At 45.6% G+C, this 16721-nt stretch overlaps 1 pseudogene; it reads right to left on the reverse strand.

The window, feature by feature from the left end:
• Positions 1-289: 289 nt before the first annotated feature.
• LOC103076670 (40S ribosomal protein S3a-like) lies at positions 290-14980 on the reverse strand (annotated as a pseudogene).
• Between the last annotated feature and the right edge of the window lie 1741 nt (positions 14981-16721).

Here is a 16721-nt window from a genome sequence, read left to right on the forward strand (position 1 = left end):
CAGGCGGACTCTCAACCACTGCACCACCAGGGAAGCCCGGCAGGCGGATTCTTAACCACTGCACCACCAGGGAAGCCCTATAGTGAATTATTGATCAGTTATTTTTTTGAGGTATATACTGTTTGTTGATTCAAAGGGACTTCTCAATCTTTTCTACAAGTGTTTTTAGGGTATGAGTATGATTCATTATTAATGGTCTAGATATACTTTTTAAATGTTAACATTTAGCAAAGTAATGCTTTTTTTCACGAATAAGATCTTTTATTTGTCATCATTAAAAGTGTAAATTTTAAACAGATTCTTGTACTACTGGCTCATATCCACCAGCTCGTTCGACTTTAGCACCTGTCTCATCCACAGAAGCTTTTCCAGAACTACTACCTTCACCATGTGACACTCCATGAGCTTTCCCAATTCAAACTTGGGCTTCTACAGCATTTTTACTTTTCTAACAAAGACATCATAGAGCAGATAAGTAGACTGGCAAGCCTTTTCTATGTCTTTTCCAATGCTGTCTGGAATCAATTTATTGACCACTTCTTTCAAGTCATTTGTCTTCACCTCTTGGGTCATGGTTTCCATCATCTTCTTCCGGACTTGGCAGACCTGTTGGTGCTGGGCATAAGAGGTCTTCTGAATCTGACTGTTACATTTTTTAGTAAAACCCACACAGAATAGACGAAGCAAATAACCATGGGTAGTCTTGACACCAATGTGAGCTTCAACCATGGTCTGCCATTTTTTGACCATGGAGCACATTTTGTCACAGGTAAGATCCATGCCATGGAAATCAGTCAGGCAATTTTTTGCCCTGAACATCTTCAGTAATTAGCTTGAATTTTCTAAATGCAACTTCATCATTCTGCAGATCAGCAAGACTCGCTTCAAAAACAGAATCCGGGGGCTTCCCTGGTGGCGCAGTGGTTGAGAGTCCACCTGCCGATGCAGGGGACACGGGTTTGTGCCCCGGTCCGGGAAGATCCCACATGCCACGGAGCGGCTGGGCCCGTGAGCCATGGCCGCTGAGCCTGCGCGTCCGGAGCCTGTGCTCCGCAACAGGAGAGGCCACCACAGTGAGAGGCCCGCATACTGCAAAAAACAAAACAAACAAACAAACAAAAAACAGAATCCGTAAGGTCATCAGATGTGATTTTGATTTCTTGAGTTTTTGTGACTAGTGTTTTCCCAATATTTCTTATATTGACACATAGCTAGTGCTTTCACATCATACCAATCATTCTTAGAAAATGTGTCAACCACTTTCTTCTTGGCTCCCTTTTTGCCACTTTCGTAAGGTGCTTGTTCTTGCCAACCACCGTGGTGCTGCTCAGAGAGCCAAAAAGCCAGTGTAATGCTTTTTAACAGAAAACTGCAATATAATGTAAGCATGCTGTTTACAAAATAACTATAGGACTTATTTTTTTATTATTAATTCCTAGTTTTGAACGCATAAGCTATGATGAATGTCTTCCTCTTTCAATCCCATCAGCATACTTCTGTCACTTCATGTAAAAGTTTATTTGAGATGATGTTAAAAGCCAGGACTAGACAGGTGGAATAGCCTGCCTGTCACCCGACGTGGGTCAGATCCTGCAGAAAGCAGAGGCTCAAAGATCATCAAGCATAGATCGGAAAAGGACATTATTATAACCTGAAGACAAAATTCAAAATTTTCTTCCTCTGGAATCATTTTTATAAGTTTCTTTCGGGACTTCCCTGGTGGTCCAGTAGTTAAGAATCTGCCTTCCAATGCAGGGGACGTGGGTTTGATCCTTGGTCAGGGAACTAAGATCCCACATGCTGCGGGCATCTGAGCCCGCGCGCCACAACTACTGAGCCTGCATTCTCTAGAGCCCGCACACCACAACTAGAGAGCCCACACACCACAACTACTGAGCCCTCGTGCTCTGGAGCCCACGCGCCACAACTAGAGAGAAGCCTGCATGTTGCAGCGAAAAATCCCACATGCTGCAACCAAGATCCCGCGTGCTGCAACTAAGACCTGACTCAGCCAAATAAATAAATTATTTTTTTTAAGTTTTCTTCATTTGTAATACTTTGTACACGTGCAAAATGCAAAAGGTTCCAAGCGTGTACGGTGAAAGTCTCCCTCCCATGCTGTCTTCACAGAACTCCCCTCTCTCAACCAGTATCTTGTGTCTATTTCAGAAAACAGCTTTACTTTGTATGTTTAATATTTCATATTAATACATATAGTCTGCACTATTCTTAATAGCTACATAATTGGATATGATTTTTCCATACTTTTCCCCAAATTTGAATTCTTCTTCATAAAGAAAGTTATATGCAACTGAATATATTGAGCATTTAGGACCATTAAGGAGGAATGTCAGTAGATGCCTACAGGGAAATTCAACATCCCTCTAAACTGTTTCCTTATATTTGTAGAGACCGTACCAAAAGCTTGAAGCCCCTGCTAACTCTCCATTCTTACAATTCTAGGAGCCCCTGCTGGGTTTAACAGGACGCTAGAACAGAGCAAAGAGGAGATGCCATTCACTCCAGCGTATCAGCAGACCTACCGGTTAATACCATCAAGAAATGCTCCAAGGCACTTCCATGCCTGTGGGTGAACATTAGAACCATTCCAAACCAATGCTAACATCTGCATGCTTTCCAGAAGACCTCTGATGATGCAGAACAATCATCACCATGTACAAAATGCAAATCCAGTGGGCACCTGGGAGACCTCACATGACAGTAGTGGTTCTGGAGTTCAGGTGGAGTTCCAGCAGGACTTTGTCTGTTTATCTAGTCTCATCTATTCAATACACACTTATGAACATTTACTGTGTTCCAGGCACAGTTCTTCTCCTAGGGGTATGAGAAGAGAGACAAGGTTCTTGCCTTCGGGGAGCTTACATTCCAGTGGGGAATAGCTGGCTCCACCTCACCAAAGCCAGCCAGTCTTTGTCTTTCTTCCTCATTCTGGTCATTGCTTTCTCTCATTACCAGCTCCGCCCCACCCCTCCACCCCCCCCCCCCCCAACACACACACACACACACACACACACACACACGCCTACCCTCTCTAGTCAACCTGTAAACCTTCATTCTCTGCTCTTCGTTTCATCACCCCGGATGCCTTGCCTGTGTATATGCATCTATTCATCTCCCATGTGTCTAAGTGTCTTCTTTGTGCCCAGCAGGGTTGGAAGCTCTTTGTGGGCACTCCATAAAAGTGACTGAATGAAGGCCCGGCTCTTGGCATTAAGGCTGAACTTTTTTTAAAGTAAGCTTTTAATTTTAAAATGGTTTTTTATTCACAGAATGGTTGCAAAGATAATGTACAGAGTTCCCATATACCCCTCAGCCAGCTCCTCCTGTCATTAGCGTCTGACATTACAATGGTATATTTGTCACAATTAATGAACCAATACTGATACGTTGTTATTAACTAAAGTCTATATCTTACTCAGATTTCCTTAGCTTTTCCACTGATATCCTTTTTCGGTTCCAGGGTCTCATCTAGGATGCCACACCACAAGTGGTTGTTGTGTCTCCTTAATCCCTCTGATCTGTGATAGTTTCTAGTCTTGTTTCTCATGGCGTTTTGACAGATTTGAAGAGTTCTAGTTAGGTATTTTGTAGAATGCCCCTCTAGTTGGGTTTCCCTGTTGCTTTTTTTATGGTTGCACTGGGGTTGTGGGCTATTGGAGGAAGCCAGCAGAGGTGAAGTGCCCTTCTCACATCTTGTTGGGGGTACATGCCATCCACATGACGGGACAGTAAAATCAATCTCGATCACCTGGCCAAGGTACTGTTTGCCAGCTTTCCTCACTGAAGGTGACCCTGTTCCCCTTTTACCTACTCTGTTGCTTGGAATCAAGTCACTAAGTGCCTTCCCCCTCCCCTCAAGGGAGTAGGGGGTGGGGAGAATTAAGCTCCACCTCCTGGATAGGATTTATGTACATCATTTAAATTCTTCTGTAAGAAAGATGTAACTCTCCCCCTCTTCATTTATTTATTTAGTCAATCACTTATATCAGTATGGACTCTCATGCATATTTATTTAAAGATTTGGGTTATTAGGCTATTTATCTTGCTGCTCAAATTTTTCCGATTTTGGCCATTGGGAGTTCTTTTTCGGTTGGCTCCTGTGTCCCTTTGGCATGCCCCATCCTTTTGTTTTTTGAGTATTTCTTTACTTTCTGGCACTACTGTATATTTCCTGCCCCAGCCTTAGAATCAGCCATTTCTCCAAGGAACCCTGGTTCCTTTTATTGGGGAGGCCTGTTTTTCAGTCCAGACCTCAGCATCACTTACCCACCCACTCAGTCAGCCAGTCAAGGAATGCGTAGGTATATTCTTCTCTCATGCTGATCATTGAACCAGATGTGGGATATACAGTGGGGAGCAGAGCATACAAGTCCCTGCCTTTAAAAGCTAGTGTGATGTGGCCTACGAGACAGACAATGAGCAAGTCTCAACGAAGAAATACGTAATTATAACTTTGATACGTGCTTCAAAAGGAAGGGACATGGCCCTCAGATGAAAAATAACGTAAGTCAAGGACCTCGGTTGCATCAGGTGGCCAGAGAAGCCCCCCATGGATAGCTAACATTTAGACAGAAAGTTGATGAGAACGATTCAGCCATTCAAAGAGCAGAGGGAGGAGTGTTTTCAAACTGCAGGTTAGTGGGTCATGGGTAGCTTTTATAAAAAAGGACAGAACATTCCAGAAGTATTATCATGTAAAACTAATGTTGCCTTTATTTATAGGTTGATGTATTTACTGGTTCATGGTATAAAATATTTCTTACTGGGGAGTATTGTCAAAAAAACAAGTTGAAAGCAACTGTTTTAGGAGGAAATAAAGGCAGATTGAAAGCTCTGAAAAGAGAAAAAGCCGTAACATACTTGAGGATCTGAAAGGAGACCAGTGTGACTGGGGAGTGAGCCTAGGGTGTGAGAAGAGGCTGTAAATGTAGGGAGGTGCGCAGCCCTCTAACAGGGCCAGGGCCCAGGAAGCCTCGGTATTTTCATTAAGGAGCAATGGGAAGTCATTGGAGGGTTTCAAATGGGGAAGTGTTGATATTTAAGAAGATCTTTTAGGCTCCTATGTGGAGAATGGAAGGAGAGGGCAAATGAGGAAGCCGGAGCCAGTCAGCGAGAAGGGTCATACAGAGGGAGGCCCAAGCAAGAAGAGTCACTAGGACATACGTTCACATTCCATTGTCAGTCTTGTACTCCCAGCCACTAGAACAATGCCTGGAACACAGAAGACCTTCCGTGTATACGTGTTGAATGAATAAGTTACGTGACTGTAGTAAAGACGGAGACAAGTGGTTGAGTCAAGACATGTTTGGAAACCGGCAAGTCTTGCTGATAGATTGGGTCTGGGGGAAGTGGACGGGCAGAGTGAGAGCCCTCCCTCACACACTGTACCCCGCCAGTGCTCACGTTTGCTTTATTTCTCTGCTGTTGGGCTACTTTGGGTAGTTACAGGATCCTTTAACTGTTTAGACTGTGTTTCTACCTCTGTGCTTAGTCATAGTGGCCAGAAGTGGAAATAACAGAATTTTTCAAGAGAAACTGAGATTGAGTAGAATCACAAAAACGAGTTCTTAGCACAGATTTTTCAGACCCACAGATTTTATAATCTTTGATGCCAAATCTCTGAAATTCTGTGAGCACCAATCACTAGCAAATAAAGATCCTCAGAGGGGCACCAAACTTCCTGGCGTTTTAGCATTCTGACAGGGAGCTGGCTGGGGGCCAGGGGTAATCGTGTATAGCTGTGTGCCAAAGACCCTTCTCCCACCCGATTTTATGTCATATTAAAATATATTGTGGCCAAATCCTTTCTTGATACTCCTTTTCTTGACAGTGCTGATGCCTGAGGTCTGCAGCTGGCTGCCCACTTGGCTGCTGGCTTCCTCCTGTCACTGTGGAGGGACTGGGACAAGGACAGGCCTAGACAGAGCCAACGTGGAGCAGAAAACAGGAGGAGCCAGACCCCAGGAACAGAAAAATGTGAGTCCTCTCTGGAAAGTCGGGCACCAGAGATGGGCGTGCTCCAGAAATGCTGATTAATTTTGAAGGATTGGTCCTTTTGGTCAAATGGGTTTCATGCTCTTGACTGAGAAACCACAGCAACCATCAGATGTTACTGGGAGTGATGCCCGTGGTGTTTGCATTGGTTAAGACTTTTCATATGACAGAATAACAAACTCAAACTGGCTTAAGCAAACAAAGGGATTGTGTTAGCTTATGGCCTGAAAACTCCAGCACGCAGTCTAGAATTTAAATCTTCCTCACGATACCAGCTCCATGTCCGTTTTGTTTCGAGCACTGCCTCTTCTGTGTGTTGGCTTCATCCTCAGGCTGGCACTTCTCTTGGCGGCACAAATGGCGGAGGGAATTTTGAACCTTGTATTCTCCAATACACCATCCAGGAGAAGGGGGATTGTCCCCTCTGGTAAACTCACAGAGGGCTGAGGAAGCTTTTTTTCCAGAAGCCCTAGGAAACATTTCCTCAAATCCCACTGGCCTGAATTGGGCTGTATGCCCACCCCTGAGCCAGTCACCATGGCCAGGTGATGGATATTCTCTGGCTTAAGCACATCAGGGCTACCCCTGGGAGCTGGATGTATCCAGCTGTTAGAGAAGGGGGAGACAGTGAGGGGGTGGGTGGTTCCCTCAAGGCAAAATGTGGGTGCTGTGGCAGGAAAAGGGGGGAGAGGGACGCTAGGGAGGCAACCTATGTATGTTTACTACATCAGCATCATTATTATCGTGATAAAGGCCAAACTGGAGGCAGTGCAGATATAGATAAGGAAACCTTTGTTCAGAACCCCAGTTCTGCCTGCTTCTAGGTGAGTGACTTAACCTGTTCAGGTCTCAGTTTCTTTATCTGAAAAGATGTGGATGAAAATACCTCAGGGAGGGTAAAATTCATATGTCTAAATATGTCATATATATATATATATATATCTCAGAATATATCAGGTTATATATTTGAAAAAGTAAAAATAAAATATGAGGTACTTTTTGTATTTTCTCAAAGTGGCAATTACAGTCAGTCCTGTAGAAGCCAAGACTGAGCCCACGTTTCAGCCTAGTAGGACGGCAGGTGGAAGGAAGGCTTTCCTGGCTACCAAGTGTTGGGCAAGTCAGGGCCCATCTCGTGTCTTCATGGCGAGAAAGAAGTTTCACTGGTTCAGAACCAAACTTAAGCAGCAGGTGTTCAGGGATGGGGTGTTGAAGTTTCAGCTTTGATTTTTCTATGAAATTGTTCAGGTTATTAAAATGTCGGGCCTATTCTCTTGTTTAAGAGCTGGTTTCATTTCTAATGACACAGCACCATCATGCCATTCCTTGATTTAGTCACGAGAACCAAAACTAATGTGTGGCTAGTTTCATGTCATTTTTATAGCAGTTAGTACAGAGAACAACAGGCTCTTGTAAAAACAGATGTATTTGCTATCTGTTTCTCTATCTGCTGCCTCTCAGGCTCAAAACCCTATTTCTAAGATGGCGTGATCCTCTGGTTGGGCCTTGTGGGAGAGGCTCCTGCGAGGACAAAAACCTCGCTGCTCTTCTCAGTGGGAAACCTTTTCATAAGAAACAAGAGTCCCAGCCCCCAAACATTATAAGAATTGTAAAAGGGTGTCAGAAAGAGACCTCTCACCTTTTGAGAGAAGATTCGCTTGGCATTAATGTCTACTGTGAACCCAGAGGAGGGGGTTTTATTTTATTTTATTTTCTTTACATCTTTATTGGAGTATAATTGCTTTACAATGGTGTGTTAGTTTCTGCTTTATGACAAAGTGAATCAGTTATACATATTCATATGTTACCATATGTCTTCCCTCTTGCGTCTCCCTCCCTCCCGCCCTCCCTGTCCCACCCCTCCAGGCGGTCACAAAGCACCGAGCTGATCTCCCTGTGCTATGCGGCTGCTTCCCACTTGCTATCTGTTTTACATTTGGTAGTGTATATATGTCCATGGCACTCTCTCACTTCGTCCCAGCTTACCCTTCCCCTCCCCATATCCTCAAGTCCATTCTCTAGTAGGTCTGTGTCTTTATTCCCGTCTTACCCCTAGGTTCTTCATGACCTTTTTTTTCCCATAGATTCCATATATATGTGTTAGCATACGGTATTTGTCTTTCTCTTTCTGACTTACTTCACTCTGTATGACAGACTCTAGGTCCATCCACCTCATGAGCCTCTGTAAACTTCTTCAAGTCCTTGTGGTATTAACATGAAAAAGTGAGCATATATTTAGCCTTCCTGGAAAAAGCATGGCCTTCCTATTAATGCTAACACTCTCATAATGACACCACTGCCAGTCTCCTCACAGAGGCTTTATCATATACAGTGTCTCTATAAGCAGGTTAGATAACAAATGTTTACAGATGAGGAAACAGAGACATTGATGGCTTCAGAGAGAGTGTTGTGGAATTTAATTAGAGTCCTGGGCTAACCTCTACTGTGTAATTGCTTGATCTCTCTGTGTCTGAGTTTCCTCACATATAAAATGCAAATAATAATAATAATAATAATAATAAAATCCCTCATGGGTGGTAGTGAGGATCATGTAAACGAATGCATGTAAAGTGTTTAGACCAGCACCTGGCACATAGTTTTCACTCGATAAATGTTTGTTGTTGTAATTATCATTACCTTCACTATCCTTTTTTCTCAATCGCAAGTTAAATGACCTTGCCTCTTTGACTCACACGTATACAACCCACCTACTGGTTATGGTAGTAATAACCTCAGTTATTCATTTGATCTTGATCTCAGTTTGTCTTCCAGCATCTGTCTCAGACTAGGGCAAGTCTTGCTTCCATGCTAGAAAGCTGGCCTCCTCTAGGGCCATCTCACCAATCTTTTCTTGTTGCCTTTTAATGCTAAATATGACTCCTAGGGCACCAGTGTTTTTTAAAATGTTGAATATTGGGGCTTCCCTGGTGGCGCAGTGGTTGAGAGTCCACCTGCCGATGCAGGGGACACGGGTTCGTGTCCTGGTCTAGGAAGATCCCACATGCCGCGGAGCGGCTGGGCCTGTGAGCCATGGCCGCTGAGCCTGCGCGTCCGGAGCCTGTGCTCCACAACGGGAGAGACCACAACAGTGAGAGGCCCGCGTACCACAAAAAAAATGTTGAATATTGAACTGAATTTCATGTTACGTAGATCCAACTCACCTGGAAGACCGGATTGGGCAGTTATGCCTCCTGTTCTTTGCTTTGATTCAGAGCCTGTGCTATGCTGTAGTCAAGCCCAGGTCACCTTCTTGGCCCAGTTTTAAATGTTTCATCCAGTTCAACCAACATCATTTCACTTAATTCCTGCATTTAAAAAAATTTCCACATGGGAACATTGTCAAGAAAGCCTTTCTGTAGTTCATTTCTTTTTTTTCTTTTTTCCTTTTTTTTTGCGGCTGCTTACAGCCTCTTTCTTTTCTCCTAAGTGTCTCACTAGGCCTTAAGCAAGCAGAGATGTAGATTTCATTGTCAGGGCTGATCTGTCCTGTATTTGGGGCTTTGAAGGTGATACACCCAGGGGCGTCCTTGGACTAGGCCTCCAACACCCTCTGTTGGTGTATGTGTTGGCAAGTTACCTGCCATTTCCTCCAACAAACGATCACACCTCCCATTCATGTCTCACTGTGTTTTCCTTGGTTTAATCTCTCTCCTCCTACCCACAGTCTTATCCTGCGTTTCCCCGATTCTCTTGCAGGCCTGTCCCATTTCCTGGCCTCTGTTCGTGCATATTGGCCATTACTCTTGTTTGACCCTTCTGTGTGCCTCACTTTGGTTTCTGTTCCCCCTGTTCTTTTTCTTTCACTTTCCCCCGCCCACCAGCCCTTTTTAACAGTGTCATCATGACTTACAGTTTGGGAACATGGCCCTCGCCATCTCCCACATTACACAGCCGCCCCAGCTTTCGTTTGCCCAGCATCCCTCCCCTGAGCCAATTCAGCAGGCTGGAGGCTCTGCCACGGCCAGACGCCAGCACCAACTCTTACTGTGAGCCCTGCTTCATGCCCGTCTGTGGAAGCAGGGGCAGGGCTGAAGATGGAGGCCACAGAGAAGGACCCCAGACCTCTCCTCAGCTTTTGCTGGGATGTGTGAGTTGGGTGTGACCCCAAGACTCAGAACAGCTTCGCTCTGTGAAAGCGCGAAAGAGGGAGGGTTCTCTGAAAGGAATGGTCTGGGCTGCGGGGAAGAGGTGGGGTAGCACATGTGACAGAGACCCAGGAGGTTTCTTGTGCTGACATGACTTGGCCTCCTAATCCACAAAACTCAGCTGAAACACCCAAGCCAATGAATAACAGGGTCCCGGCCATAAGCAGAAAACGCTCTTCCCTTTTTCTTCCCTCCACCTCACCCATGCAGCCTTGTGCAATCTGTCCTTATACAAAGGTTTGCAAAATTGTCCAAGAGGAGGACAGGTCTGTAGTTTCTTGGCCACACCTCCCTTCCCGGAGGGTCAACCAGCACAGCTGGAGCAAGCTGACGGGGTAGGAGGGGAAGGGGATGGCAAGGATGCTAGGAACAGGGCCTTCTAGGACTCAGTTTCAGAGATCAAGAAAGCGGTCTTCGTATTTCAAACATGCAAACTGAATTTGGTCAAACACTCTCCTTGTGAGGCAGCTGCCCTTTGAAGCTGTGGACCAGGGTGGAAATAAAAGCTCCTGTCTGAGAAAGGATATGTTTCTTTCTTATGCTCTCTCCTGACCATTCTATTTCCTGCTGGTTTGCTGCATGGACCCTCTGCCGGCAGCATGCGGGGAGCCTACAGCAGCCGGAGCAGCGGCGCCTGAGTGAAAGTGATTAACACCCTGAGTTCCACAGCTACCTTGGCGTCTGCAGCACCTTTCCCCAGCCTGACCTCCCCTTGATGCCTTTCTGCTGCTGCTGTGTGAGCCAAGCTCGAAAGCCAGGCTGAACAGGCTGGTTGAAGAAAGGAGTGAGATAGGTCTTAAGTCCCAGAAAGGCAATGCAGCCCAAATCCTGGTGCTAGTGGTTAAAGCCCACCCATGGGTGCATCTCACCTATGACACAGGCAAGAAAGCAAATACAGCTAAACTCAAGATGGACATCTGTATTCAGAGATCTTTTATATTCACCCATATTACCTGGTATGGTGCTGAGAATGCATTTAATATTTAGGGACCCTTTTGGCATTAAGTAAGGCCTGGCCAAGATAAAGGGAAAAGATAATAGGAATTTTGCCAAACAGGACCAAAGAATGCAATTTCTTAAACTCTATTTTATTATTTTTTTCTCTTCTATTATGGTTTATTATAGAATATTGAATATATTTCCCTGTGCTATATAATATGACCTTGTTGTTTACCTATTTTATATACAATAGTTTGTATCTGCTAATCCCAAACTCCTAATTTATCCCTCCTCCACCCCTCTTCCCCTCTGATAACCACAAGTTTGTTTTCTATGTCTGTGAGTCTGTTTCTGCTTCATAAATAAGTTCATTTGTGTCATACTTTAGAGTCCACATATAAGTGATGTCATATGGTATTTGTCTTACTCTTTCTCATGTACTTCCCTTAGTATGATAATCTCTAGTTACATCCATGTTGCTGCAAATGGCAAAATTTCATTCTTTTTTATAGCTGAGTAGTATTCCATTGTACTTATACCACATCTTCTTTATCCGTTCATCTGTCAGTGGACATTTAGGTTGCTTACATGTCTTGGCTATTGTAAGTAATGCTGCCATGAACGTTGGGGTGCAGGTATCTTCTCAAATTATAGTTTTCTCCAGATATATGCCCAGGAGTGGAATTGCTGGATCATATAACTCTACTTTTAAAGAACTATTTTTATAGAACCTTAGCTTTAGTTGGTATCAGCCAAAGTGTGCCAATCTCCTTTCTGACCATCTTATTTTAGAACTAAATGTATAATGTTACCCATACCAAATATCTTGGATATCTTTTTGAATTGATCTTGAAAGTTCACAGAGCTGGACTTCTGAGGCCTTCTACTCTAGACCTGTGGAGTACACGGATGATCCACTGAAGTGCAAAAAGAAAATATTTTAACTTCTGTTTACATCTATGTTTTTCTTTTTTTAATATATTTATTTATTTATTTACTTATTTTTGGCTGCGTTGGGTCTTCGCTGCTGCACGCGGGCTTTCTCTAGTTGCGGCGAGCAAGGGTCACTCTTCCCTGCGGCACGCGGGCTTCTCATAGCGGTGGCCTCTCTCGTTGCGGAGCATGGGCTCCAGGCACACGGACCTCAGTAGCTGCGGCACGTGGGCTCAGTAGTTGTGGCTCGCGGGCTCTAGAGCTCAGGCTCAGTAGTTGGGGCACACAGGCTCAGTTGCTCCGCGGCATGTAGGATCCTCCCAGACCAGGGCCCGAACCCGTGTCCCCTGCATTGGCAGACGGATTCTTAACCACTGTGCCACCAGGGAAGTACCCATATCTATGTTTTAATGTAAAAATGAAGAAAGGAATTAAGCTTTACTAGTACTACTAGTAATAATAATATGACTAATATTTGCTATACATATTTGCAAGTATATGTGTATAACATTTACAAATAAATATAAATATGATGGGGATACAGGTTCTAATTTTGCAGGGGGTGGGGACTGGATTGTATGATCAAAGAAGTTTGCTGGGACTGTTGCTTCTGACCATGTAGACTAATAGAGACCAAATTTACCCTCCGGTCTGAAACAGCCCCCACAAAAAACAGGATCTAGCATAGGAGTTGTCACATGATAGTTGCTGAATGAACATGAGTTGAGTGAATAACTGAAGTTCCCCAGGGAAGCCCAAGATGGTTAGATCACAGATGATGGGGCGTTAGGGCCCAGTGCACCTTAGAACTGATCTATTCCAATTTCCTCATTATCTAGATGAGGAAATTGAGGTCCAGAGCCACACAGTGACTTCTCCAAAGTCCCTCAGCCCCTAGTGGTGGAGTTATATTCTTTCCTATAAACCAACCCTAGAGTCAACAAGTCAATAAACCACAGGCCCAAGCTGCAGAAGGACCTTTCTTTTTTTTTTCTTTTTAAAAATAAATTTATTTATTTTAGGCTGCATTGGGTCTTTGTTGCTGCGCGCGGGCTTTCTCTAGTTGTGGCGAGCAGGGGCTACTCTTTGTTGCGGTGCGTGGGCTTCTCATTGCGGTGGCTTCTCTTGCTGCGGAGCACGGGCTCTAGGCGCACGGGCTTCAGTAGTTGTGGCTTGCGGGCTCTAGAGCGTAGCCTCAGTAGTTGTGGCGCACGGGTCTAGTTGCTCCGCAGCATGTGGGATCCTCCCGGACCAGGGCTCGAACCCGTGTCCCCTGCACTGGCAGGCGGATTCTTAACCACTGTGCCACCAGGGAAGCCCCAGAAGGACCTTTCTTAAAGGGCTAATTCCTGCTACTCACAGAACAGGGACAGGGTGGAGTTTGAGGTGTTAAAGGTAGTATGTTCAGAAACAAAAATAGGCACCAAGAATTATTGCACACAAAGCCACTTGGAATTGAAGATATGGCCAGACATTGCTCAATTCTAGAAAAAGACTGAAAGAAACTTCCAGGTTGGGTAGAGAGGCCAGAGGAAGATCATTGCTAACATAAGCTCTGGTTGCACCTCAAGACTCCACAGGAGACTTTGGGTTCTGGATCACAATAGGCCTATCTACCTAGAAACTCCAGAAGATTCTGGACCTGATCCAGGCCAACCAATACTTCCTAGGATAGCCCGCAGGCCCTGGGTCCATCCTGGGAGTTGGGGGGCAGGTGGGCCCCCAACGAGCAGTCTCGTGTTGAGACCCCACTGCCCAACTGCTTGGCCTGACTGAGACCCCACATGGAGAAGACCCAGTCCTGAGGGGGACACTGTCAGCAGTGGAGACCTTCAGGCCACATGACATGTGCATCACGGGAAGATCTTCCTGCTCTGGACTATAGGAGCCACTGACATTGTACCCAGCAGGCAGGAGCAAAGCACCCTGCCCCCCGTCCCCCCGCCAGGCACTTTGTCCTGGGTTTTCTTGGGAAGTGGCAGCTGTGGACGAACACTTTCACTTTGGGTTTCTCCTCAGTTCACATTTCTGCCTGCTCCTCAAAGCCCTTGAAAAGGCAACCCAGCTCTTTCAAAGAACTTTTTTTTAGGGCCAGAAAATTCTAAGACATGTCAGTGACTGCCTGCTGTTGTCTTGAGTGTTTAAGACTTGATCTGGGCCCATCGTAGGAATGGACTTCTGCCTACAGTGGCTTCCTACTGCCTCTCCTACCACCCGGAGTATGTCTACGGGGTATACGGAGGCTACCGTATACCATGGAGGTTAATGCTTGGCTCTTGTTTCAAAGAGTTTTTGGTAGTCTCAGAGTTCAGCAGAATTTTCAGCAGTGACATTTGGGCTTCACCTGACAACGTGAATGACACGGTTTGAAAGTGAATGGTGATTTAAATGAGGCTTATACACACTTCTCTGCCCTGGGATCTCTAGAAGGAGAGTTCCTCCAGAAAGGAATCTAACAGGAGATGATTATACAGCTCAAAGCGAGTCTCCTGAACAATACTTGCCATCTGATGTACACCGGATTTGGAGGTGAATCTCCTTAGGCTCAGGGCCCAGCTAGGAGATGGTCTGAACCAGCCTGACCCAGGGGTGGACATAACCAGCCAAGCTTCACCTGTGCTGTGCTCCCTCAGCACGGAATTGTCCACTCGACTCACTAGCAGAGGCCAAACGCAGAGCCCTGGAATGGGAAAGGCATGTTCCCGGCAGCCAGTGACTGGAAAGTGATCTCTATGCACTAATTAGACCGAGCAGGACAGGGCTGTCATTAGTCTCCACTTTATAGATCAGGAAACAAAGGCATTGAAAGAGCACGTAAGGCACCCACTGCCACAGGGTGAGTCAGCAGTAAACTGGGCCCAGGACACAAATTTTGTACCTTCTGAGCCAGCCTTCGGCTCTGCCTCGGCCTCTGTGGTCTCAGAGAAGATGTCTCCTGCTTTATCCATAGCGAGAGTTCTTTGTGACACTCATTCCGTGAATCCTGCCCTAACACTCTCTGTTCTCCTCAGGTTTGCTCAACAGCCTGAGGCCCTGCCTTCCTCAGTCTCCCTTCACACCGCCCCTTGGCCGTCTCGCGGGTTGTCCAGCTCCAACTGGCCTCTTACAGACTCGTCCCAGTTGGCCTCCCCACTCACTCCAGCACATCCACCAAGTGGTCCCCGTGCCCTCGGCCTTGGCCATGGTGGCAACCTCCCCACACAGTGTGGCTCAGAAACACAGCCCTGACCTGGGGCTCCCAGGCTTGTTTCCTTCCCTTAACTGCTTCTGTCACCCACACTGGTCTCTCTGGTTCCTTCAGCCACTCCCTGCGTCCTCTTCCTCATTTCTTTCTCTGCCTGGAAAGCCCTCCTCTTCCTGTACCATCAAGGCTCTTTCAGGAATTCAAGGTCCCTCCCAACTCTTCAAGAACTCCTGTTTTTCCTTCTCTGCAATGTCTTCCTGTACTGCCTGAAGAAACGTGGTCTCTCCAGCTGCCATTTGCCCCCAGATCTGATTTGGCCTCAACTCTCTCACCAGTATCTCAAATTTATATTTAAGGTGATGTGATAGGCAGAATTCTAAAATGACCCAAGATTTCCTGTTTCCCCATTTGCGTGCGCGCCCTGTGAATATGATGGATTTTACCTGTGTGATTAGATACGTTTTATAGCACGTTTGACCTTAAGGGAGATTATCCCAGTGGCCCTGACCTAATCATAACAGGGACCTCAGTCCTATAACCACAAGGAACTAAATTCTACTACCAACAAGAAAGTGCTAAAAGTGCCCTGTTTCCCCAGAGCCTCCAGACAAGAGTTCAGCTGCGCCAACACCTTGATTTCAACATTATGTTACTCTGAGCAGAAGCCCAGGCATGTTGTGCCAGCCTTCTGATTTATAGAATTTAACTGTGAACTAATAAATGGGTATTGTTTTCAGCTGGTAAATTGGTGGTACTTTGTTATGGAGCCATAGAAAACTAATACAGGTAAATATTTAGTTGTGTTGGAGTTGTGGATTTTCCACATTTATCCTGGCACCAGAGTCTCAGGTCAGTAGCTACAGCCACACTTGTGTTGAAGTCAGTCTTAGGTTGTAGACTCCCAGCAGGAGAGCCTGGCCACCTTGTTCCCTCTGAATATAATTCAGCAATAAGGGGGATTCTTGGTTCTCAGCACTCTGCTGCCAACTCCGAGGCCTTCCTGCCCTCAGGGGCTTCTAATATAGCAATTGGACAATCACTGAAGGAGTCTAATACAAAGAAGATCAAGGCAAGGGAAATCGCATCCAGTGTATGTGTCATCAAAAACTTATTAGAGGACCTGAGCCCTGAGGGCTGAGTGCTGTTTTACTTTAGGGATGGAAATAGGAAACTGAGTGAATTTTTAGAGAAATAGCGCGTTGGACATTTGACACATCAGGGGTAGTGTGAGTTAGGAGAGAAACAGTATTCTGGGTCCCCAGTGTGTGAAGGCTCTTGAAACGTCAGGTGTAGTGTGTTTGGGTGACTTGGTGAGGAATTAGGGGCCATGGAAAATTTGGAGGCTGGGGCAGGATAGAATCAAGGTGGGCTGAGTATGGAAGATGGATTGAGGTAGAGGCAGGTAGGAGGTGGGGCGTATTTGCGGGCCATGAGAGGAGAAGAGATAAAAGTTAATCAGAGCCTCTGCGTCATGGCTCTGGCAGTAGGGACGGAAGGAAGGAGAG

The sequence above is a fragment of the Lipotes vexillifer genome, unplaced genomic scaffold, assembly GCF_000442215.2.
Source record: "Lipotes vexillifer unplaced genomic scaffold, Lipotes_vexillifer_v1.1 scaffold732, whole genome shotgun sequence".
NCBI lineage: Eukaryota > Metazoa > Chordata > Mammalia > Artiodactyla > Lipotidae > Lipotes > Lipotes vexillifer.